Here is a 22,152-nt window from a genome sequence, read left to right as displayed (position 1 = left end):
ACATATCATAAAGAGCAACCATGGAGTCAATTTCAGCTTTGTTCTTTTGCAGTTTGGTGATATAGTTATTGGTATAACATATACATACATTACAAAATGTAAACAATGAATAAAGGAAAAATAACGTCATTTGAGTAAAAATGAAAGCCCATTCATGTGTTCACAAGAATAGGGAACCTAACCCTAGTCTTCATTTAACTTATATATAAATCCTCATTTTCTGGTGTGTGTGAGTGTGTGTGGCTGTATGTGGCCTCTACTTTAGGCTATTGGGAGTGTTTTTAGCTAGGTTTCGTGTCAAAGCACCCCAGAACATATTAACAAATTCTATAAACATCTGATTTCGGCTCAGGAGATGCATAGGGCCATGCGGCCCTTTCGCACTCCCGAGTGGCTCCCTGCCGCTTTTTCAACAAACCACGGCTCCTACAACCTCGCTGAATCAAAGTCGAATGCCCAGCAACACCAATGCCAGGCCATTCATTATGCTTGTATGGTTATAAAGTCAATTATTGATGTACAATAAGTAAGTGTTTTTCAACCATTGTGTTGTAAAACCTTGGAAATACAATTGGCCAGTAGCTCAGGAGGTAGAGCGCTCGTATAGGGATCAAGGGATTCCAGTTCGAATCCAGGGCTCGTCCGTGTTACATGTCGAAGTGTCCTTGTGTAAGACACTGAACCCCTGATACCCCCAATAAGCAGGTTAGCGCCTTACATGGCTGCAAGGCCGCTATTGGGAAATGTGGAGCAAATTGTAAAGCGCTTTGGGAAGTCTTTGACTTGAAAAGTGCTATATAAATGCAGATCATTTTATTTCATTTCAAGAGAGTAAATCTTATTGAATGCAAAAAACACCTTAATAATAATTTTATAAGATTCTGAATCATAAATTAATTTTGAGCCTATGAAAAATTCCCAGCCCTACAGCCCTTTTATACTATTAAATAGTCTGGCCCAGTGAGAGTGTTATTTATACTAGGTGCCTCCTAACTTAAAATGAGTTTGACACCCCTGCTTTAGAACAGTGAATGGAACAATGTGTATATCCCAGGGATGTCAAACTTAGTTTGGCTTTGGGGCCATATGTTGACTCTCTGTTCCAAAGCAGGACGAATCATTCAAAGAATCTAAACTCCAAATTTTTAGCTTAGTTTTACAGTATTATGCTTTATCATTCAGCCTTCATTCGTAATCTACCGTACCTATCATAATCTTGTAAGTTAAGGGATCTGACATGATTACTGATGTGACTCAGCTGTGCCCGGTCATTTGGCGCCAACTGCCGTGGGTTCTGATTGGCTCCCTGTCAGTATTTAGGACCAGTCTTGTCTGTCACCTGCGAACCTCAGTGAATACTAGCAAGCCTTTTTCGACTCTGACTCCCGCCTGTCCTGTTTTTTCTCCCGTCTGTCTCCGGCTACGACCAAATCTATCCTCCCGTTCCGGCTTAGGATCTCTTTTTGTTTCCCGACTACGTCTATTCTCCCGTTTCGGCTTACGACTCGCTTCCGACCCCGACCACACCTTGCTCTCCCGCGTCCAGAGAACACTGGATCGTGGGTGCAGCCTTTTCTCTTTCCGCCAATAAAACTTGTGGGAAACATAACACAATTGGGTCCTGTTTCCTTTCTCGTCCTGAGAGGATCTTTTCATACTTTTTCACAATTAATGTGGAAAAAGATTTTCATGTTTGGCATGAACGGAAAGGCTGGGTATTTGACATGCCTTGTATATACGATCTTTTTTTGATTGCTGTGATCAGTTCCTTAGTCACCGAGACGACCACTAGCAAAATCAATGGTTTCTTTTATTGCAAAACTGCTTCATGTCTCACTATCTTCTGGTCTTTGTGACGCACATGCCCCAAAGTCATCTGTGATGTCATCATTGAGTCAGGAGACCCATCAACTATTCGTCTTGAGTCGTCTTGCTGGAGGAAGAGCTTTTCAACCGGGATTTTACGGTACATGATTCCGTCCATTTGGCCGATCAATGTGATGATGTCTCTCGATACAATCTGCTGAGAAACAGCCCCATATCCTACTGCTTCCATCTCAGATGATGTCAAAGCTGAATGCAAGCAATCTATCACTCACCGGGGTTGTCTGGATTTAATAGACGTTTCATGGAAGACCTTATAATTGCCAGACGAGTCGGAGGCAGTCGTGTTTACCTGTGGATAGTCGTGGTCTTTTCATCTCAAGCATGAAGAAGAAATTCGATTTTTCTTGTTAACTGTCAACTCCCGAATGGAACTCTTCCAAATGGGCTGACGTGCGATAGGAAACGCATTGAGTACACAGATGGCGTGGGGTCCCTCCGTGGGGGGAGAAAAAAAAGCCCAAAACGGTAATGCGATAATGCGATGTGAATTATAAATGTGAGATTTAAGCATATTCCATGGCCGTCGTGTGTCTGTCACATGACTCGGAAAGTGTGAGTCACGCGAGCCGATGAGACTGAAATGTCAAAGCAACCATTACAGTCAGGTTATGATGATCTGTTGAGTTTTTAAAGACCTATGTTTGGAGGCTGGGATGTAGTGGTTACAATTTAGTTTATTTTAGTGAAGAGCAGTGTTTGAACTCGGGAATAACTTTATGATTATGGCCGAAATTTAATTTACAGCTTTTCATTTTTTTCCACCCAAAAAAAAAAAAAAAAAATATCCCTCCCCAAAATTCTGCTCGGTTTACTTTTTGTAATTTTGCGGCATTGTGTTTAGCATTCTGATTGGCTAAAGAGTCTGTCCGCTACTTTTCTGCCAGTGTCTGCCTGTGCGTCATTAACGTGGCCATTTGCAACCCTTTGAAAACACATGCCGAGTTGGTGAGACTTCAATGCTCTTCATTTTTGTTTGATCAGTAGGTAAGCTGTTTTTATTACTGTTATACAACATAATAATAAAACCACTCCTTATTCATAAATTGGGAATCATTTTGATTATAAAGTTCATTACAAGCAAACACTATTCTTTCATGAAGATTTAAGTTTTGAGTTTGTCACTTTGAATTTTACTTGTGGTCAATATTTATTTTTCTTTGGTGTGATGAATAGGATTGCATATGATTATTATTATTATTTTTTTTTAAAGTGCAGGAATTAGAGACCTTTACTGTGATTTCCGGACTATAAGTCGCAGTTTTTTAGTTTGGCCAGGGGTGTTACTTATACTTCAGTGACACCTATCTGCAAAATTATTAACATTGTCATGATTACCAATTCAGAGCACCTGCGACTGCTTAATTGGCGCCAACAGCCTGGACAGCTGATTGGCTGATGCACTCTTTTTAAACCCCCGGCTTCCAAGGGATCGTTATGCGACTCTGTTCCTGCCCTGCTTTTCTCTGCCTGATCTTTGTTGCCAACCTGTTTTCAGACCTGACTTTGCCCCGTTCTGCCTGCCTGTTACCTGCTCTGTTTTGCCCCGTTACCTGCCTGCTTCCTGTTGCCGACCTCGTTTCCGAACTTCACAACGGCCAGCGACTTGTAATTCCCGCCTGTCTCCGAAGTGCCACTTCCGCATCACCCGCTCCCCTTGTCCGTCAGCCATCGGATCGCTGAAGCAAGCCCTGCTCTCCCTCTTTATTAATAAAAACTGAGAAAACGAGCGCTATTGGGTCCTGTGTCCTTTTCTGGTCTGTGACAAACATATTATATCATTGAAAACTGGTCGGTAGCCGGGACTGGGAGAGCAAGGCGTGGTCGGGGTCAGAAACGAGTCGTAAGCCAGAATGGGAGAGTAGACGCAGTCGGGAAAGAAAAAGGGGTCGTAAGCCAGGACGGGAGAGCAGACGTGGTCAGAATCAAAACGGGTCGTAGCCGGAGACAGACGGGAGCAAAAACGGGATAGGTGGGAGTCAGGGTCAAAAAGGCTTGCCTAGTATACACTGAAGTCCGCAGACGGACTGACAACAGGGGACTGACAGGACAGGGTTCAAATAGTGACAGGGAGCCAATCAGAACCTGTGGTGGTTAGCGCCAAATAAGCGGGCACAGGTGAATCACATCAGTAATCATGACACTCTATCCATTTTCATTTACATTAATCAGTATTGGATTAATTGATATACAATGGGGATCAAAGATAAAACAAATATACATTTAATTCCAATAGTTACTTATTATTATATCCTCATCAATATTGCAGAAAAATTAATATACAATCTTGTCAAATATTAGATTTCCATGAATCAGTATTGGATTGAATCTAAGTGATTTTCTTTTCTAAATTGATATACAATAGGGACCAAAACGAGATAAATTTATAAAATAAGAATCAATGTACCCTACTCTAAAAGGCATTATTTTACACAAATAATAAAACATTAGTTTTGAGTGACACTTTCAGCATTGAGAGGAAAAAAAAACACTAGTTTTAGGTGCTTGAAGCAGAATGCACAAGCTCAAACACAAACTATATTTAGTTTTCATCATGCATATAAATCAAGTACGTAAATAAATGTGTAGGATGCGGCTCTGGAGTATACAACAAAGCAATTTATGAAAAATGAAAATAATAAGATTATATTAGAATATAATGTTTTCAGCGATAAGATTGACCAATGCCAAATGCATTTTTCCTAACTAGCTAGGACCTTTGAAATATTGTAATCCAGAAAAACCCACATCCAAAGAATGTTGTTTTCGTAGCACGCACAGAAACGCATATATGGGTTTGGCACGTGAGTACAAGGAGAGGTTTATCTGCTGCACACTGGAATTTACAACCGTGTGTGTCTTTGAACAGCTTGACCTGCTGTCTCTTCTGGTTTAGAATCCTGGCGGGTGTAAAAATTAACTCAGGCAGTCAGCGTATACAGCAGTCACGTTTTGCACATTTCTTACAAGCACAGCGCTGGAGAGGTCTTGCTAATTAGTGGCAGTGATTTAAATTTTTTAGCTATAATCTGTAGTCAGATTTGTTTTTAAAATGGTATGCTTTCAACTATATTCAGCTAGCAGAGCCTGTGTCCAAATTACTAGTCTTCAGTTGCATCCCTCACAAACAAATGCATCACTTTTCCCCACTTGGGATGAATAAACATCTTCCCTGTGCCACTTGGGGTACACAAATGCCTCACTTGTCACACCAGGAGGGAAAAAACAATGATTTGTGGACATATAATGTGTTGTTCACACTCAGATACTGAAGCCAAAAAGTGTTACTTACCCTTTCATCTGCCCAATTCGTTTTGTCAATTTTGTTCACCACCTTCTACTCTTTTCAGTGAGGACAAGGCAACAATTACCATACAAATAGGGAAAGTACTTTCCGCTCAGGTGTAACAAACAGTATATACAATTACATACTGCATACAGTTGTTCATGTTTTGTTAGCTTATGGGGGCAGCACGTCCGCTGAGTGGTTAGCGCATCTGGGGCACAGTTCTGAGGTCATATGGGATCAAATCCAGCTACCAGCCTTCCTTTGCGGAGTTTGCATGTTCTCCCCGCGCTTGCATGGGTTTCCTCCCACATTCCTAAAAGATGCAGGTTACTTGGCTTGTCCAAATTGTCCCTAGGTGTGAATGAGCGAGTGAGTTGTCTGTCTTTGTCTGCCCTGCGACTGGCTGGCAACCAGTTCAGCGTGTCCCATGCCCACTGCCTGAAGACAGCTGGAATGGGCTCCAGCACCCCCGTGACCCTACTGAGGATAAGTGGTGCAGATAATGGATGGAATGGATGGATGTTTGCTTATGTGAGTCAACCAAAAACAGTAACATGACACTAAACTATTGTTAAACTTTCAAAATAAATCCCTTTGCTTGGAGTTCGTTCTTTGTTCATCAGCCTTGCAACATCCTCTCACTCTTTCCTCTGTGCTTTTTTTTGTCTTGCAGTGTTTTCTGTTAGAATGGATACTTAATAAAACAACACAAAGGCATATACAGTCATACCTCTACATACGAACTGCTCGAGATGTGAACATTTCAAGAATCGAGATATTTTTTTGAACAAAAACATTGCCCCACATAAGAGAGGATATCAAATTTTGAGAATTTCCAAATTTGAGAATGTGCAAGCTTTTCATGTTTTGTTTTTCAAATCCAATGGCATCCCTCGTGCTAGCGGGCAGCAAGATTTTTGTTTTGAAGGAATCACTAATTTATAATATCTCAAATAGCTCGTATTTAAAGGAATCACTGTAATTGGTTCATTCCCTCTTACTTTTGCTCCCAGCTCTTGGGTAAAGCAGAGGGGTATGGCTACGAGGAATATACCTAACACCCAATCGATCTTCCTGAGAGGAATCTTACTCATCCCCCTTCTCCCTTGGCTTTTTCATGAAATGGGACTGTCTTTGTCCCATCGTGAACGGGGAATTCCTAGAGTAAGGAATTAAATTGAGGGAAAGGGTCAGTACGGGATTGAGTCATAATAGCACAAGAGTCAATGTAATTCCTGAGTCCTCCCATATGATGTAGACAAAGTATACTTCTAATAGCATAAAGTATAACCACTTGGACGATTTACAACTTTTCTTGTTTTGGGTGAAGATATTTTTTTGAGAGAAAAAAGTAGGGCAGAAATGCAGCACTTTTTATGTAGTTGTTTGCATTGTGTTGTTGTCGTAGAACAAAACAAAAAAACAAAAACAAAGAATATCCTACTTTACAGACTATTTGTTCCGTTGACACATCGTAAGGCTGTGATTTTATGTTTGGTTAGGAAGAAAGATGAAATTCACTATGTCATCCTTGAATCGAAAGCAGCTAAACGTTGACATCGGCAGGAAGGTGCCTTTATCACAAAGGGAAATCTCCATAACGACCTTCCCGAGAAGAGTTCACACATCACTCGGCGTACATCAAGCCAGCATTCTAGCCGAGCGAGCCGCCAAACACCTGCGAGATTAATCACACTTTGAATGCGTTCAACAGGCTGTGAAATGAGAATGGTGGGCGGCTGGTGATGTTTTCTTTTAGGCTGGGTTTAAATAATAAATAAATAGCAAAGCCTGCTTAGCTCCCTACCTCGACAGGAGGACAGACCTTGCTTAGTCAGGCATTAGGCAAACACAAGTGTTCAAGGACCGGATAGCAAAAACAAATCAGTTTTGCAGGCTAAAGACTACGGATTCATACATTGTCCAACTTTGCATGAAGTTGGCTCATATATTGTACATATGTATATACATATACATACTGTAAATACATGACATGGAGACCTTCAGTTTTGGGGTGTCTCTGGAAAGCAGTAATGAGTTACTAGTTATTTCATTTGAAAAATAATTAAGTTACCCCAACAGTACTGACACCAAAAAGTAGCATGTTACTTTGAAACAGGTAAGATCCTCAAAAAACAACCCGACTTGGGCCTGCAAGTATTAAAACCTGACCCAGCCCAACCCAACTAAGTTGATTTGCAGTACCATGCCGGAAGCTAACCCTAAATTTCATATTTCATCTTTGAGGACTCGTGAGGAGTTGAGGTGATTTTCGATTAAAAATAAAGCCTGTCTTTAGGAACAAAATCTTTTTAAAAAAAGACTGTCTTAACAAATATATTTTATATTTCTCTGTCAGCAGGGGGTATATTAACAGACCATTTTTTAATCTTGGATTTCTTTTTGGAATTAGGCGGGAACATTTTAAGCCCGTCCGTCTATTTCGGACACCTTAAGAGAGAAAAAGGCAGAGAGGCAAAGAACAATGATGGGTGGATAATTCTTAAAAAGGCTGAAAGAAATGAGTCCTTCATGCTATGGATGGAGCGATTGAAATAAAAGGCCTGACCCAGCACAGCTTGGAACAGAATGTGTAGTGTTCCTCCCCAAAATTGTATTCCATGCACCATAGAGCTTGAGGAATTAATTCTCAAAATGGTCAGTTTGACATCACATCCCTTAGAACAGTGCCGGTTCTTGTTGAAAAACAGACTACCAGAACTTTGCTTAAAATTACTCAAAACCTTTTAGACTAATTAACATTCAAACCATTGCACGGTGACTGGCACCTGCAACAGCCCCAGTAGCTGATTGGCTTCCTGACTCTTTTTAAACCCCCGTCTTCCAAGAGGAAGCTGTCAGACCGTCTGCGAACCTATGATTTCAGCTAGGCAAGCTCTGTACCATCCGACATTCTCCTGCCCTGTTTTCTCCTGCCTGATACCTGTTGCCGACCGGTTTCTGAACCCGTTTCTGCCTTGCTCCTCCGTCCCGGCCATCGACCTTTTTTGCCCTGTTTCCTGCCTGATACCTGTTGCTGACCTCTTTTCTGGACCCGTTACTGCCCTTGCTCCTCCGTCCCGGCCATCGACCTGTTTTCCCGTTGCCTACTACTACTCTCGCTCGACGCAAAAGTGCCACTTTTGCCTTCCTGCCATCAGCTACCCGTGACCGTCGATCATCGGATCGGGGAAGCAAGCACTGCTCTCTTTCTCAATAAAACTAAGTAAAACCAACGCTATTGGCTCCTGTCTCCATTTCTGGCTTGTGACAGACGAACTATCTTCAAAATGCATTATCTTGGAAAATGAATGGAATATACCTATGATGTATATATATATATATATATATATATATATATATATATATATATATGTATATATATATATGTGTGTATAAATAGCCACACAATAAAAGAAATAGAAGAAAACGTGGTCACCAACCTTGAAAAGAATTGACCCCTTATATGTATTGGCTTGTGAAAGCTTGTTAGCTTGTAAACAAACACTGAGCCAAGATACTCCATATCCATTATGTCTCTGGGCTTTAAACCAGTTAAAAATCTCCTTCTTGGTTGTTGTTTTTTTATATAGGCATGGTGTATTTCAAAATAATTTTACAAATAAAAAGACCAAAATTTAGCACGCTTTAACCATAATTTTTGTGCTCACGTTTACCTGTTTAATTTCGGTGGTTTGTTGTATAAGCCACGCTCCCCTCTCCACGCACTGCCTAACATTTGCTACTGGTGAAACACAACCAAAAACAGTATTTCCCTATATGCTGACCCCCTGATTTCAGTATTTTGTTTTATAATTGTAAATTCGGCTTGGATGCAAGTATATACGGTTGGGAGAGTATCTACATGAAAAAGAAACGTACTCTGTTCTTGTATTCAAAACTACATTGTAAGGAAATATAAACATGCCCACCCTTAAGGGGTTGTCATTGGTAGATCAAGAGTGATGTGTGACGTGAGGAGTGCAGGGGTAATCAGCGATCCACAAGTAGCAGAATAATGTAAATACTAGTAACGAGAGTTGAGTTACATAATTTCATTAACGATACGTAACAGTACTCGTTACCGGGTAAAGCATTTGTGTTCCTTTCTCACACTTGAGTCTCAACACTAAAAGACACCAATAGCTTTGTTACATCAATACTGTAACATGGTGTCAAACGTTCCAGCAAATTACCATAAGTCCTTAAATAACCGCCTTTCCTGTCTAGATGTTGCCTCTCAATTAGTCACCGGGTGAGTCATTAAATAAAGGCTTTCATGGCAGTTGAGAACATAAAAACTTCATGGCTTTTTGTGGCCTAGTCTTTATTTGTGTCCCCAAGTTGGGTTATGACTGTCATTGAGACATGTCAAAGAATTTGCAGTCCAAGCATCACGGTGCAGGGATCTCCAACATGGTCCTCACAGGCACCAGGCTGCCCCCTAAGGACAGCTGAGCTGCTTGCGGACCTAATCTGAAAGTAAAGCTCACCCGTTTTGGGTCATTGTAATTTTCTAATAAAACATGTTTTAGTGTTTAACTAAGTCTATTTAACCCTTTGTCCAATAACAAACCTGGTAATAACGTAGTATGACGACATACTAACATGATTGGTTGTTATTTTAGGAACGCATATCATACTAGGTGCCCATTGCACGAATTAGTAATGAAAAGTAGCTCTCATCTTAAAAAAATTGACCCCGCCAAACTATAAGCTGCCTAAAGTTGAGCGACAGCTAAACAGAGCTCTGTTATGGCCTCAGGCGCCATTTTTTTTTATCTGTACAACATGACCCAAAAGCAATGGTTGGGAACTTTCACAGAGAGGTTCAGTTTTTAAAAGAAGAGTTTCGAAGAAGGATGTTCAGAAATACAAAGATTCGCCTCGGGGCAAACATGTGCGTTCTCAGATGAGAGGTGATTTTGAATTAACAATTACTTGAGGTGAGACTGACAAACAGCAAGAGATCATGGCAGCAGAGGAAGAGGCCATAAGCACTTTTCCACTAGGCAGTTCCATCTCACCTCACCTTGCTTTGTATTTTCATTTAAAAAACAATACAGTATGTGATTGCTTATTAGAGGATAACATTTTCTAGTGTACTATGATAATACTGCAGGGTTTTTCAACTTTTTTGGAGCCAAGGTGCACTTTTTTATTGAAAAAAATCTTGAGGGTAAGCGCAGAACTAGGCGAAACGGGATTGAACCGCAACAAAAAAAATAATTCTACCAGAAAGTCACAATGACCGTGGCACTCGTGAGCTATTTTCAGAAAAGGTCTGCGCTTCTGCGTTCTTGTCAGCGGTCCTTAGGAGGCACCCTGGTCCCAATGGGTACTATGTAGGAGACCCTGGATCTAGATAGTTACTTTCAGAATAACGTACTAGCTATCGTAACGTAATAGCTACTTATGGGTGTCAACAATCTGAATGGTAAAATAGAAGTATTTTTTGATTGAAGTAACTGTAACTAATTAATTCGCTGAACTCTGACCTCAATACAGTCACTGGCTCCAAGCTTGGTCTCTGAGCTAAGCGGCGACCAAGATTGCCCCACTCTCTCGACTCTAGTTGCGTCTGTGTTGCCATGGCGATGCTGATAAGGTGACTCATGACTATTCATCAATAGCTGCGCCTGATTGGACGGGCTACCCCCAAGAGCGTCGTGAGAGTGAACGCATTCATTAGTGTGTTCCTGCGTCCCGGCGCTACCTCTGCAAGGCTCACGACTGGGCTCTGCACTTGCATCCTCAACAACCTGTGTTGCCTTTAATGACCTGTCCTCTTCATTTTTACGCCTCCTTCTTTTGCTTACCTTTACGCAATACTTTGACTCAACTGCACCGGTGTTGAAACAGAGTAGTTAACATGGGCTGACCTTGCCAAATATCTTGCACAAGACCCACTTGTTTATTTCTAATTAGGCAACCTATCATATATCATAGTCACGGACACTGGATTGCTTTAAGATCATGGCCCATTGGCCAAGTTTCGCCTGCGAGACAATGCTGTGAGAAGCACAAGAGAAAAATGAGCTGAATCACGTCAGACAATGACTTACAGTTTAAAATGTGCCCACTGTATGACGCCAAAGTCAGGCGTCACCTGATGAGTCCCCACAGAAGCTGTATTTGCTGACTACCATTCATCAACCAGAGAACATTGAAGAAACCTATACTCATATCGTTTTACCTAAAATAAGATTCGCAAACGTATATATTTTAGCTCCATTTTTTTAAAGATATGAAATTTAACAGCAATTTTACCAAATAGAGGTAACCATTTTCATAAAAAGAATCAAAGCACGACTTTTAAATGATTGAATATATAACTTAAATGATTTTTTTGTATGTTATTTTTGGCCTCTTTAGTCTGCATAAGTTTCTCAAAATTGAATAAACTTTAGTAGAAATTAAGTATTCTGTTGTTTCGTTTTGTGTCATTTACAAATGCACGGTTGATATAAACTACGAGAGGGAAGGCAAATATTGAGGAAAAAAATCCTTGATAACAGTTTTATAATAAAATTGTACATCCCTGAATCATAAATAATTTTGGGCCTCCAAAAAGACTCACAGCCTACCTGCCAATGGACACTTGTCATACCATTAATTTACTAGTCTGGCCCTGTGAGAAGGTTTTTTTCTACCATGTGGCCCCCTAGCTAAAATGAGTTTGTCAACCCTGCTTCAAGATGACATACTGTGCTTATTTTGTTATCGGAACATGTTTTCAGGTGTTTGTTAAAGATCTAAGGAAGATCAAATATTTTTACCTTAAAGTACACAAAAGAGACCTTTAGACAAAATGCTAAGGAAGCTTTCATTCGCAAGAGCAAAACATGTCCATAAATGGCGCACAGGCATTAAAACTTAACTGGGCAATGACAAATGTGTCAGACTCCAGCTGTTTCTCGAAAGTAATTCTGGATCTGCAAAAAGATTCACATTTCACATAATTGCCAAAGAAATTTAGCATAGGGAGGAGTTATCATGCAGCAGACTTGCTGTAAAGTAACACTGTGTGTAGAATATTTTTACATCAACACATAGAAAAACAGACCGTTATATTAAAATATCGTAAACATTTTATTACTTGGATGTTGTATTAATCTTTCTACTGCATTATTTTAATCTTTTTATTCTGTCTTACTTTGTACTGAAAGGAGAAGCTATCCAATCTTGTAGTACAGTGGTAACTCTACTTAGAAATGTCTCTACATACAAAGGCATTTCAGGATACAAAGTTAAGAATACAGTACAGTACCCGCCGCCATTCGCTGCTTCCAGAGTTCTACCTGGCAACTGATGCACATGCGTGAATCCTGTCATAAGCTTCGTGTCCACCTTCAGTTGTGTAAACACCTGGCAAACCGGTGCGTATGCAGAAGTTCTGGCATATTCTTCGTGCCCCGAGTTAAAGTTGAAAGGTAAAATAATATTTTTATTATTTCCCTCACCCCTTGTTTTCTTGCAGTATGTCAGTCTTCTCGTTTGCCCGCGTCCCTGCATCCTAGACGCATTATTTTTGCTGGGGACGCATCGTGTCAAATCAACGTGCGTCCCCGGGACGCAACTTTTTTGACACAAAATTGTCATTATCATTTTTTAACAAAGATTTACCGCACTCCAAACTTTTCGTGAAGCAGATCCGCCATTGTTGTTTTGGTCTCGCGGTTCGAGTTTTCGTCTGCACGCCGATCTCCAGTTCGAGTTGTGTAGTGAAAGTCCGTTTCTTTTTAGAGAACCGGCTTTTTTGGCTCAACTCATTAAAGAGAGCCGGCTCTCAAACGGCTCACTTGCTTTGATGCATTATATTACGAATGATTATGTTGTATAAAGAAGTTAAGAAAAAAAGGAAGTATAAGAGGAGAAAATGAAAAAAGACAGGTTTGTGGTGATCCCTTTTAATCAGTATATTACCAACAATAATTTAATGCAGAAAATGAATTCATAATTTGAATAAGAAAATGTATTATTCTACTTAATTATATTTGCATGTATTTTTTCCTTCTACAGTGAACGTCCAAGCGACTTCATTTTTGAACTTTTTTTTTATAATAAACCTCATTCATGTCGAGCAACTCAGTGTCTCACAACAAAATGTTCATTAACAATATACAGTATATGATATAAGGAAACACATGTACAATATAACATGTTAAACTACATAAATAAACATGTTTGAAAAAAAAAAAGATTTTTTTTTTGTATTTTGTAAGGGAAAATACGTCAGTTTGTAAGGGCATGGAGCACACTCAATTTTGGGGACCCATAGATCTCTGTTGGGACCCATAGATTTTTGAGCATGCGAGTCCCCGGGACCCATCACTTTTCAGAGGCAAAATGAACACTGGTATGTGCCTCTCGTTTTATTGTGTGGTAAATTTAACATGTATTTGTTTCATGTTTTGATGCTCTTGTATGATTTATTTAAAAAATTACATGTCTGCGGGGCTTGGAACAGATTAGCGCATTTAAATTCAAAAGGCGTTTCTACTTGTAAATATTGAAGTTACAAAGCTATTCCAGATGCGAATTCAATTTGTAAGTAGAGGTACCACTGTACTGTATAATGACAATAAATGACATTCATTCATACGTTGATGTTCATTTTTTTTAGTTTGCTGGTGAGACACAGGCAAGTAGAAAGTGATTATTCTTTGAATAAAGCGTAGGATATCAATCACTATGAATAAGTGTTATGAGCAGTTAGAATCAAAATTGGAAGTAAAGTGTTGGATATCAATTTTTTTCAGATTATTGGTCTTTAGCAAGGTCAAAACTCAAGCCTTATTTCTCAAGTTTGATCGACAATCTTATTGAGCACCTTGTGTCACTGTGATAAATATATTTGAACTACCCTCCAGAGTAAAGCAGATTACTACTTTGTTTTTCTATAAACTGAAACAAATGGGTATTGCAAGGACAAACTTTGTTTGAAAAAAACATAGTGAAGATGAGCTTTGATTCACATAATTTTTGCTGTTATTTTCTAACAATGATTTATGACGTCCCTCTTTTATTATCTACATAAAGCTATGTTGATCTATGGCCCAAGAGTCGTGATTCAGAATTATTGAGGATATAGTCTTCGGTCTCATGAATGTTTTGTACTTTACGGCAAATTAAAGTTTGAACCAGATGCAGGCTGTGCCTCATTTGTCGCCAAGATAATATACAATTACAAATATATTAAATGGTTCAAATCAAATCAAATGTATTTTCAGGCAATAAAGTTCTGTACAAAATGATTCCGCGTACAATAAGACAATAGCCTCCCCTCCCCCACCTACGGCCCATTTATCCCCACCCAACAACACAAAACACGTAATATACAAACACACACAATGGTTAAAATACAATAAAACAAAAGAAATAGTAATAGAAACAAAATATACTTATGACAAGGTACAGACTAACCTTGTGAGGAAAGGGACCTGGGGGAGGCTTATCAACACTGTTCGGGATGGCAGCAGATGGCCTCAGGATTTTGAGCTATTAAACCTCACCCTACCAGTGTAAACTCCTGACAACCCCAAAGAGTAAACATTGAAATATAGAAATAAAAATAAAAACAACTGCAGAACAAAACATAAAAATATGGAATAAAAAGTAAAGTATGTAACGGTTAAAGGTTAGAAATTAAACAAATCAAAACTAAATAAAAGTAATCAGGCATTTAAAAAAGTGGGTCCTGAGCCTTCTCTTAAAATTATCAAGGGTCCCTGCAGACCTGATGTCCTCCGGCAGACTGTTCAATAGGTGAGAACCAAAGCAGCTGAATGCTGCTTCACTGTGGGTTTTGGTCCTCACCCTGATAATAGTCAACAAACCTCTACTAGAGGACCTCAGAGGGCTGATATGATAAAAGCAACCAGACAAATAGCATAGCCCGAGACTTTTAAGACATTTAAAAACTAGTAAAAGCACCTTAAAACTGATCCTGAAACGCATAGGGAGCTAATGCAGCTATTTTAAAACTGGTGTAATGAGATCCCTCACCCTGACCCCTGTAAGCACACTTGATGCTGATTTTGTAGAAGCTGCAAGCTGGCAATGTTCTTTAGGGGAAGAACAGAGAGCAAGGAATTACAATAATCAAAACGAGAAGATATTTAAACATAGATAGGCACCCTCATGTTTGCCTGAAAGAGAAATGAGCGGACTGTTCTTGAGATGATAAAAAACAATTATAGTTATATTTTTGATAAATACGAGAAAAAACTTCCAAATTTATTCCACAATCTGGAGGTCTAAAATCAGGTAGTGTTGGTTAAGTCTCTCACTTTTAGGACCAATGGCCAAGACTTCTGTTGTGTCCTGTTTGGGCTGTGCCGGGGTTATATTTATTTATCTTTATTTTTTTTCTAATTCAAGTTCAAACCGTTTGGACTTTCTTTTTTAAAATTGCTGAATATTCACATTATATTATGAATATTATTAAGACGATTATTATGAAACGTATTTCTTTGCAGAGCGTCTGTAAATGCTGAGTGAGGCATGCAGTTCTCTCGCCTCAAAGCAGAGGGCAAAGTGAGATCAATGATTCTAAAAAGTGATTTTATTAGTAAGCTAACAGCAAGTCAAGCTATCTTGCATTTTCTTTCCTATTGATGCTTTCAATCAAAAGGAGCATCGCATAGACTTTATTTATAAGTTAGGGTAAGACAATAAAACTTTTTTTGATGCTACTTTGTATACTGCTTTCTTTCTGTGCCAATCAAACAATGAAAAAGTTCCTTCATTTGTAAATCTTACTTTGCCTTATTAAACACTAGTCTCACCGTATGTCCATCCATTTATCCATCATCTGTACCCCTTATCCTTAGTAGGCTCGCGGGGATGCTGGAGCCCATCCCAGCTATCTTCGGGCAGTGGGCAAGGGAAACCCTGAACTGGTTGTCAGTGTGTTGCATGGCACACAGAGACAGACGACTCACTCGCTCATTCACACCTAGGGACAATTTGGACCCGACAATTAAGCTGACATGCATGTCTTTGGAGTGTGGGAGGAAACTGGAGTGCCCGGAGGAAACCCATGAAAGCACAGGGAGAACATGCAAACTCCACACAGGAAGGTTCGATCTCATGACCTCAGAACTGTGCCGCATATAACCACTGCCGTGCTGCCCTCGCCATATGTCACTGGACTCAAATTTGTTCTATTGTAAAGTGGAACAATTAAGTTTGGTAAGACCAGATTTAATTATTTAAGATGTAAGGTTTTCATGTTTTCATTTTGCTTTTATATTAAAGAGCATTTTAATAAAAAATGATTCTATATGTCGCCTAGGACTGTGTTTCTCAACCTTTTTTGAGGCAGGGCTTTTTCATTAAAAAGGCACATCGGTCTTTGAAAATATGAAAAGATACAATGCTTGGTACTAAATTAATTCTATATGGACACTATGCAAGGGAGCTCATGAAATATTTATGCTAAAATATGAAAAAAAAATATGTAAATCTGACTGTACCTCACCAGACACGAACCTCACGTACGTCACTGGTTTAAAACCACCTGAAAATCAGTGGTTCGCATGTACTTAAATAACGTATGTATTTTGTAACTATTTCAAATAATGACTAAGTGCTGAACATTTACAAGAACTTTTAAACGTTTGAATCAGTCTTCCTTAAGAGTGTGAGGCGCCGGGGTCATTGCCAGGCCTGTGCAGTTTCTGTATGGATCCCGCTGTGAGTTTGGGTACCAACCCCGGGGCACCGATCGATTGGATGTGTTTCACAAACTCTATCTGAGGAGGTTTTCGAATACCCGCTTTGAACTCCCACAGTTAAATCCGTTTGATGCAAAGAAGCTGCTAACAGCTTCACTCGCTTGTCGTTAAGACAAAGCTCAAATCTCACAAGTAAAACTTTTTAATTTGGTGTCGAAAAACAAATTTCCAAATAAATGTTGAGTACTGTGTAAAGATTAAGTATCTGTGAGAATACCTTTAAAAGGAAATTCGTTCATTATTAATTTTCCTCAATAAAACAAAAATCAATATATTTTTAATGTATACTAGAACCCTAGTGGGAGGTGGAACACACTTACATTCTTGCATTCTTGACTCTTTCTGGGACACTGATACAGAGGAGGGGATTCCCAGCCCACTCGCTTAACCCAAGCGATAACTCGCAACATCTGTTGTTGGGAGTCATTAGGTGACCAAACCCCCCTATTTCAAGTGAGGCAATGGGTACCAATGTTGTAAGTCTTAGGTATGACTCAGCTGATGCTCGAACTGTCACAGACCAGAAACAGACACAGGACCCAATAGCGCTCGTTTGCTCAGTTTTTATTAATAAAGAGGGAGAATAGGGCTTGTCAAGTTTGGAAACAAGGTCGGCAACAGGTGTCAGGCAGGTAGCGGGGCAAAACAGGTCGGATATCGGGAAGGTAGAACGGGGCAGAGTCCGGTCCGGAAAAACAGGTTGGCAACGGGTATCAGATAGAGAAAAACAGGGCAGGAACAGAGTCTGAACGTGAGCGCTTGCCGAGCAGGGAGCAACGGTTCGAAACAATCTGACAGGGATCACTTGAAAGCCAGGGGTTTAAAAAGAGTTCATAAGCCAATCAGCTCTCAGGGCTGTTGGCGCCAATTGAGCAGTCACAGGTGCTCTGAATCGGCAATCATGACACGAACCAGCAATATCCCAGTCTCGGGGCAGACGCCCTACCCCCAAGGCCACCGAACTGGTCTTTTTTTTACAAAGAGCAAAAAGAAAAAAATTATCTTATAAACATGCATTTTTCTTAAATACTCATAGGTTGAGAAAGTTATATTTATTCAACATTCACCTGAAGGGAGCTGACATGATTGTCCACCATCTTGCTGCTATGGGTATCCCATAAACCAAAACCCTTGTGAATAGGCTGGGCAAAAATGGTGCGATCAGGACACTTTGAGTCTCCGAGGTTTGTATTCTTCATTGTCATTTGTAGAATTCTTTTTGTTGCACTACAAAATACACTACAGCAACATCTAGTGGTCTAATATTACACACTTTCCCTTTTAAGCAAATATTTCCATACATCACCAGAACATCCCATTTCTTGCTTCATATTCATTTTTCTATTGCACTCGGAAAAACGACATCAAAAAATAATATTTGTTGTCATCAGATAGAAATTATGAGCCTTTCACTACATAAAAATAATGGGATGATAAAAAAATCCAATTTGTGTCAAGAATGGGCAGATCCACGAAGAGAAATATGACCTTGATAACTCCCTTGATTGTTTTGCCAGTCAAATAAAAATGACTTGAGATGACTTGACAAAATTTTGAGTATCACATTGTACAATATGCATTGCATAATTTGTGGGTTTCATATTTTGGTTAAAAAAACAAACTTTATGGTGATGAAATTACGTCATTTGCTTTTGTGACACATGAAAGGAATATGTACCATATTTTCCGGACTATAAGACTCCCCGGAAAATACACCAGACAAAGACTTCATAATCAAAAAGGAGAAAACATGTATAAGTTGCACTCGGAGTATGAGTCGCATTTTTGGGGGAATTGTTTGGTTAAATCTAACACAAAAAACATACATGAAATTTTGAAAGGCAATTTAAACTAAAAGTAAACTACCATGGTATAGTATTGTTTCACATACATACACGTTAATATACATCAGTAACGACGTAACATATTAAGAGATATTTAGATAACTCTAGCATAAAGAACATGCTTACTAAACTATCAGCTTCACTCCAAATCACAAAATACATTTCAATGTTTATTTGGTAAACAACTCCGCCCACTCAGGAGGTAGACAAAAGCTGCTTCCTCCTTCCGCTTGTTTGTTGCGGTCAAGGTTGAAATTATTAACACAGGCATAGAGCACCCTTATGTGGTTTAGTGTGAAAACACACGGGTCATAGGGGCACCATTTCCTGTGTTGTGTCTTGGGCAAGAACAGCCTGGTGGCACCCACCCCTCTCCAGGCCAGATATACAGTGCCGCTAATAAAAAATTGACACCGCTACGGAAGATCCACTTCCGTGTTCGGATCACTATCCAAGTACGAGAGCGACTTACTTCCCGCGTCCAGCGAACACCGGATCGTGGGCGCAGCCCTTCCGCTTTCCTTCAACAAAACTTGTGGTAAACGGTACCCAATTGGGTCCTGTTTCTGTTCTGGTCCTGACATAAGGTGGAATTATCGTTATTCTTTAATATAAAAAAAATTGTAAAAGAGTAATTCACGAAATTATAATGGTTAATTGTTGTAGCTACACTTCTAATTCAAGTATCAAAACAAGTGTCAAATATTTTATATATCTTAAGTTAGAAAGTTACTGATGAGTTTATTCTGTTTTTAGTATTGGACATCTGGAAAGAAAATTGCATAGGATGCAAGTTCATTCTTTTGACCATCATTGCACTTTTTTTTTTAGGATAATGAACCGTTGTCTTTTTCAGCCAATAATTTTGCTGTTCTTTGATACCCACATCTTCTAAGGTGGAACTGCTTTTGTAACCTAGGAGATTTAATCATAAATGAAAGGGCTCAGGAGAGGGCCTTTAGAACGGGTTGGAATTTCTACTTTGAGGCTTGGCTTCTCACCCTATTTTCCCTGCAAGTTCAAAATCAATTTATGTCATCTCTCCTTATGTACTAAACTTTACAGTTATCAATTACTTACTTTAAAAATTTCTGTCAACAATAATTCTTAAGAAAATATGTCAAGTTAAAAAAATGCTATAAAATAATTTGTGAATTAAATGAACAAATTATCAATTAATTATTTTATGAATTGATTTAATTACTTAAGGGAAAATGGATCCAAAAATAATTAGATGTGAATGAATGACATACAGTATATCGTTTTTTTTCTATTCCGGATAACGACTTTTAGCCCGATGCGACGTATAGTTCAGAAAATTTGGTAAAACATGTCATGGATGCGGAAGATTTATCTTCTGTTAACCTTCTGCCGTTATTTCAACAGCTTTGTAGGTTTTGTTTTTTAATCTTGGTTTCCTCGCGATCCACACATTCAGGCAATAATAATTTTAACCGAGGGTTACCTTGCCTCTCCAAATTGCCTTTTTATGTCTTGCCATCACTTGCTAAGATTGAAAAAGTTTGTTTTGACAACATAGAGAGTAAAAAGTGCAGAGCGACGAAAAAGAAGTAGTTATCAGAACACTATTTTCCATAAATAAGGATATTCCAAACAATGCGAAAATTATTACTGTATATCAGGAATGTAACGAGACACAAAAGAACCCATCACAAACTGTAGGAAAAAGCGTGTATCAAGAACATTGTTCTGTCAGCGAGACTGTCGGCAGAAAATAGAAACGTGTGAAATCACTTTTTTTCTAAGCCGTTGATTGAGCATTTCTACCCCAATTGTAATCTTTCTCCTTCATCTTCTCTTCTTTTCCGATGACTTTCCCTGGCTGCAGACTTTTGCTTAGCGTTCATTTCAGATTCTCTCTCAGATATAGTCGATTGCCCGAGTCATAGGGTGGAGACGGATGATGGTACAGATGATGAAAAGTTGCACTTTTTCGGGCCACTGTGCGCGAGTTACTTCATGGCCCTGAGCGACCGCGGCAAATTCTCATATTTATTGCAGCGCCTACAGCAAGCTCGCGGCCAGAAACCGTGAAAAGTGCCCCATAAATTCTGGCTTGACTGCAGATCTTGCCGATGGTATAAGCGGCAAAGGGATTCATGCTGTCAAACCTAGACAACAACACATCTTGATGTCCTTACCATCATACATTATTTTAGTTTGATATCAATGATTCTGCCAGACTTACCATCTCAGGTGAACTGGAGACTTTTCAAAATGTCTTTAAAGAAGACCGTTCCTGGAAGCAGTCAATTGCACAACACTTCACCTCATCTTCATCTACCCGATGTACATAATCTATGACCCTGTAGAGATTTTTTTTTTTAGTTCATTTTGAAATTGACCAGAACTTACAGAACTTTTTTTTTATTTAAGCTAAAAATCCAAGCTAAAATTGTACATTTCAAGTACTGTATAAGTCAACTCAAATATTTGACAACTGGATATGGCTGTTTTGTGTAGTACAACAGAAAACGAGAATACAAAGCACAAGGAAGAATTTAAACTAGGGAAACTCAAAGTGACCGAACTGACTTAATTACTATTCCAATGTGTTTTTGGTAGAGCTGAAAAAAAAGTTGCGTTAACGATTTGCGATACAATCTTCAATTCAACGCGTGGAAATATATTGACATATTCATTAAAATTACGGCCTGGGCAACCTGGTCCAAAGATGCGCTGCTCTGTCAAACAAAGAAGAGTCTGTTTCTGTTTCCTGAGGCTAATACTGTGATCTCCTACAGTGGAGCAAATAGTCATTTTATCCATCACTAATTGTACAAGTTTTTCCACTTGTTTTTTTAGAGAGCCCTGTAATTGTCAAGGCTGGTATTTTGGCCCATTCATTTATGCAGATCTCTTCTATAGCAGTGATGTTTTGGAGCTGTTGTTGGGCAACACAGACTTTCAAATCCCTCCACAGATTCTCTGTGGATATAAGATCTGGACAATGGCTCCAGGACCTTGAAATGTTCTTACAAGGCCACTCCGTTGTTGCCCTGGCCGTGGGTTTGGGATCATTGTCATGCACAAAGACCCAGCCATGATTGAGCGAGATTTTCACTCAAATCTCTTGATACATGGCCCCATGTATTTCTTTCTTTCTTTCTTTCTCTTTCTTTCTTTCTTTCTTTCTTTCTTTCTTTCTTTCTTTCTTTCTTTCTTTCTTTCTTTCTTTCTTTCTTTCTTTCTTTCTTTCTTTCTTTCTTTCTTTCTTTCTTTCTTTCTTTCTTTCTTTCTTTCTTTCTTTCTTTCTTTCTTTCTTTCTTTCTTTCTTTCTTTCTTTCTTTCTCAGTAGTCTTTGTCCATTTTAAAAAAAACAGCCCAAAGACATGATTTTTCGACCCCCATGCTTCACGGTGGGTATGGTGAT

At 39.2% G+C, this 22,152-nt stretch overlaps 1 protein-coding gene across 2 annotated transcripts in view; it reads left to right on the top strand.

The window, feature by feature from the left end:
- LOC148365707 (uncharacterized) overlaps nt 1-22,152 on the top strand; it is a 104,451-nt gene that overhangs the window by 55,995 nt on the left and 26,304 nt on the right. The window lies entirely within an intron of this gene.

Source organism: Urocampus carinirostris, chromosome 5 (genome assembly GCF_059441175.1).
Source record: "Urocampus carinirostris isolate Australia breed hairy pipefish chromosome 5, RoL_Ucar_1.0, whole genome shotgun sequence".
In the NCBI taxonomy this organism is placed as follows: Eukaryota; Metazoa; Chordata; class Actinopteri; order Syngnathiformes; family Syngnathidae; genus Urocampus; species Urocampus carinirostris.
This window is presented reverse-complemented; position numbering and strand designations above follow the sequence as displayed.